At 49.8% G+C, this 4,771-nt stretch overlaps 1 pseudogene; it reads right to left on the bottom strand.

Moving 5' to 3' along the window:
* Positions 1-413: 413 nt before the first annotated feature.
* On the bottom strand, positions 414-2,630 carry LOC121473924 (annotated as a pseudogene).
* Positions 2,631-4,771: the final 2,141 nt, after the last annotated feature.

Genomic DNA, 4,771 nt, shown 5'->3' with positions numbered 1-4,771 from the left:
AAGGATGTAAAAATCTCTAAATCAAAAAAGTGGTTCGTCTGACCTACTGGGTGTCGGGAGAGAACGTCACAGAATGAAAGTGAAGACAACAACTTGACTTCAGATGGAACTGGACTATTTGAAATGGCATTTCCAGGAAAAATAGGCACTGATCTCTAGAAGGAAATTCACTCCTTACTGAAGCTATTTCTTGAGCCACTACGGCTGGTTAACATTTTCACTAGTGCGGAGGCCCCATTCTCCCGACGCGGAGGACGACCTCCCCGATTTCATCTCAGGGTCGGGTCTGTGTCTTCCCACACTGCAACTGTCTGGTATTATAGAAGGTACCTGCTGCTTACCCACTTAAACTACTCTTCGAGTTGATTGGAAAAACTTTGCTTAAAAAACCAAGGGTAAGAAAAGGCATCGCGTTATCTCATCCAGGCTGCCCGCCCCAGCCCCCCAACTAGAGGCATGCCGGGTGGGGGGATGGGTGGGGGGATGGGTGGGGGCACGGGCGGTCCTGGGGGGGGGGTGTGGACAGCCAGAGGGGGGTAGCTGGCAGGTGGCAGGCCCAGGCCTGGGGGAGGGGAAGGGGCGCTGCGTGGGTTGGGGGGCAGGCGTGGGGGTGGGGAGGATGTTGGGGTTGTAGGTGGGGGGAGTAGGGGGCATGGCAGGAGGGGGGAAGGAGGCTGGTGGAGGGGGCACTAGGGGAGGGGGCGGGTTGGGGGGATAGACGTGTAGGTGGCAGGGCAGGTGCGCTGGCGGGCCATAGGCTGGGGGCCGGGTGCCATACGAGGGGCCCTCGGTCTTCACCATGGACTGCAGGCTCTGGTGGCCCCCTCCCGACATGTAGGAGCTGGTGGTAGACGTCGCGGTCACGCAGCTGGAGGGCGGTGGGGGCTGCAGGTGCCCGGGGGCAGGTGGGCGGGAGGAGGAATCTGGACTCTGGGGAGCTCACTGGCATCCACAGGGTCCGGGGGCTCCGCCTAGCCTAAGGGGGCCCAGAGGGGAGGCTTCGGGTCTGCAGGGGGGTGGGCCAGAGGCAGTGGAGGGTGAGCGGTCTCAATTTGGGGGATTTAGGTGGCGGTGTTTCTGCTGCTTTGCTCTCTTCCTTGGGAGAAACAACCATAGTGGCTTCGCCGGCGGGCGGGGAGGACTGGGTGCGAGGAGGACTGGGTGCGAGGAGGACTGGGCGCGGGGAGGACTGGGTGCGGGGAGGACTGGGCTGCGGGGAGGACTGAGTGCGGGGAGGACTGGGTGCGGGGAGGACTGGGCTGCGGGGAGGACTGGGCGCGGGGAGGACTGAGTGTGGGGAGGACTGGGTGCGGGGAGGACTGGGTGCGGGGAGGACTGGGCGCGGGGAGGACTGGGCTGCGGGAGGACTGGGTGCGGGGAGGACTGGGTGCGGGCTGGCTTGTCCGGCTGCGGGCCCTGCTGCGGCGGGGGCTGTGTGGGCGGGCGGCTGCGAGGCCTTCTGCGCTGGCTGGGGCGGTGGCACCTGTGGCGCTTGCGGTGTAGACTGGGGAGGTGGGGGCTGCTGCAGCTGGTGGGGTGTGTGATGAGGCATCTGTTGTTTTCCTTGTGGGTAAAGATCCAGGATTGGGTGGCAGATGTCTTCCAGAACGTCCACAGGGACATCCTGCACAAACTGCTCCCACCATCTCCTATACATGGGTTTGGAGTTTCCATTCTCCTATTTCAAATTTGCACAAATGTCCTGCGCGATACATCACTGCCCCTGCTATGATCTCTGGCTCCCACTAGTGACAAGGTCGTGTAGAGACTATTTACAAACGTCCATATAATTTGAAAGAACTTTTGAATTTTGTTTTTATTGCCTTTGAGTTGTTTGGCTGCTTGAGGAGAAACTGGTATGGATGTTCCACCTGTAAATCACACTTTAGGGATCCCTGGGTGGCACAGCGGTTTGGCGCCTGCCTTTGGCCCAGGGCGCGATCCTTGAGACCCGGGATCGAGTCCCACATCGGGCTCCCAGCATGGATCCTGCTTCTCCCTCTGCCTATGTCTCTGCCTCTCTCTCTCTCTCTCTCTCTCTCTCTCTCTCTCTCTCTCTCTCGGTGACTATCATAAATAAATAAAAAATTAAAAAAATATTTAAAAAATAAATCACACTTTATGGCCTGGAGTAGGATTCTCTCTAGAACCATCACTTCTTCCTTTGGATCATTTCCAAACTGGCCAAATTGTACATCATTTAATAAACTACAAGCTGTTTTGATGATATCTTTACATTTCTTTGGCGTTTCTTCTACTTTCCCAGCCAGAAGGAGACAACAAGCTCCCGTCACATATCTTGGGAATTGCTTGAAGGAATGAGACATGTAGAAGCGATTAAAATAAATCATTCCAGTTGCCAGGGTATCATAGTGTAATCCCAAGCGTGTGCCCACATCAAAGATGAACAGAACCCCTTTTTGGTGACACGGGGCCTCAGTGGCTGGATCGAGTCCCTCCAGCTGTGAGGGTGTAGGAGCCAAGTCTTTCTTATTCCAGTACCAACATGGTTTTGTGTGGTCCAGGTTTGCTGAGGTTACTGAAGGGCTTGAATTTTCTTTATTCTCCTTCATTTATTGAAGTAGACTTGTTCTTTCCAAAAGATTTTCTGAAAATGTTAGAATCCCCCCACCTCAGGCAAGCCCCTTAGCGATGTCTTTCCTCGCCAACTGCCCTAAACCAGCTTTCTAAGAAAATCCTAGATCTCAGCTTTCAAAGAAGAGTAAGAATGTCCAACAAACCAGTAGAATAACAAAGATATCCAACAAAATAATAAAACTTAAAAAAGGGGAGATAAAGTCTTTCCTTAAAAGAAGAAAAGGACATTTGCAGTTTGTTTATTCACTTATTCAACTGGCATTTATAGAATGCTGGACCTTCTGCTACTGAAAATATAGAGAATTAATATTCTGAAAATTCTACTGCTGTATTTTAAATTTATAGGTGGATTATAATAACCTATTTAAATGAATAGCTGAGCTTACAAAAGAAGAATGGACATCTCAGAGAACAAAAATGATTAGGAAGCAGGTGCCTGACCATGTAAGATTTTGTGAGCCATCATAAGGACTTTAGATTTTACTCTGTGTGGGGTGAGAAGCCATTGGAGGATCTGATGTGTGTTCTTGTGTTCTGGTCATCTTCTTCCCCTCTGCCACACCCCCCTCACTATCTATGCATTCTCAGGCCTCCCTGCCCTGTGTCCCAGGAGGCTGAGCCCTGCAGACTGCATCACTGGCGGGCTCGTGCCTGACTGGTTTGACTAATAGGTGATTGGATATTTGGATGGCAAAGCCAACAAAATTTGATGACATATGAGATATAAGTTGTCAGAAGAAGAGGGGAATCTCACTAACACCAAAAGCTTTGGTTTAAGTAACTGGAAGAATGGACTTAGAATTTACTGAGGTGGCAAGAAGCTTGGGAAGAGGAATTCAGAAGTTCATTTTGGCACATGTAAAATTTGAGAGGCTTTTATTTCATTTTTAAAGATTTTACTTATTTATTCCTGAAAGACACAAAAAGAGAGAGGCAAAGACATAGGCAGAAGGGGAAGCAGGATCCCCATGGGGACCCTAATGTGGGATTTGATCCCAGGACTGCGGGATCACATTCGAGCCAAAAGCAGACACTCACCCACTAAGCCACCCAGGTGTCCCTTTGAGAGGCTTTTAAAACAATTAATTGGAAATATCAAGTAGGCGTTTGGCTGGGAAGAGTCCTTGCTGGAAATACAAATTTGGGAGTCATCAAACATTTAGATGCTCTTCAAGGTGAAGAGGCTGGCTTGGATCACCAAGAAAAGAAGAAAAGTAAGATGAGCACTGGAGCACTCCAAGCATTTGCAGAGTGGAGAGATGAGATCAACAAATGAAACAGAGAAGGAACATTCCTGCGAGGTAGGAGGGAACCAGAGGCTGATTGATTAGATAACACGAGGATGGAGAATCTGTTGTTGGCTTTGGTGAAATGGAGGACCTTGGCGGGAGCAGTCTCAGGGAATCAACATGATTGATAGTCTGATTGGACAAGTGTCAAGAGAGAATTGAAGGAGAAGACTCAGAAATACAAATCTAGACATTCCTTCAGGTTATGATAGTAGGAACATGGGCACCTCATGGAGCTCCTTGGCTCCAGCTTTGTCCCCACTTCAACTTGTCTTCCAAGTTCTTGGTAGAAGGTGTGCCCCCTAATCATCAAGATCAGAGGCTTCAGAACTGACTGGTCTTGGTTAAAAACCCCAGCTGTGTCTCTTATTAGCTTTGTGACTAAACACAACTTCCTTAAGCTCTCTGAGACCCTTTTAAAATGGGAATGATGATAGTGCAGGCTGGGGGATAGTAGTACTTAACCTTCATGAAGATCCAATGACCTGATCCACGTGCAGTGCTTGCAGTGTTGGCAGAGCTCTCCAGTTATTGCTGTTATTACTTATCTTTTAAAAAATACAAAGCTGATTATATCCTCACTTTTCACTGTCCTCCATCATATAGGTCCTAATTTCATATGCAGCCTATTTCCTTCATATTTTACAGTTCAGAAATGTAAAAGTACTCTAGACCCCCAAAGTCACAGGGCAAAAACCTCCCCAGGGCTTTGTTCTCATTAGGGCTTAACTTTAGGAGGTACCATTACCAAGGACCTCCACCTGGGGGCGAGCAAGGAAAGAAGGAGCAGGAACTGTTTACTGAGGCTAAACAGGCATCAGGAATTGGTTCAAAACGCTGCTGTTTTGACTGTGTGGTGTTTGCAGTTATCTGGGACCCTTTAC

This window comes from Vulpes lagopus, chromosome 1 (assembly GCF_018345385.1).
Source record: "Vulpes lagopus strain Blue_001 chromosome 1, ASM1834538v1, whole genome shotgun sequence".
In the NCBI taxonomy this organism is placed as follows: domain Eukaryota; kingdom Metazoa; phylum Chordata; class Mammalia; order Carnivora; family Canidae; genus Vulpes; species Vulpes lagopus.
This window is presented reverse-complemented; position numbering and strand designations above follow the sequence as displayed.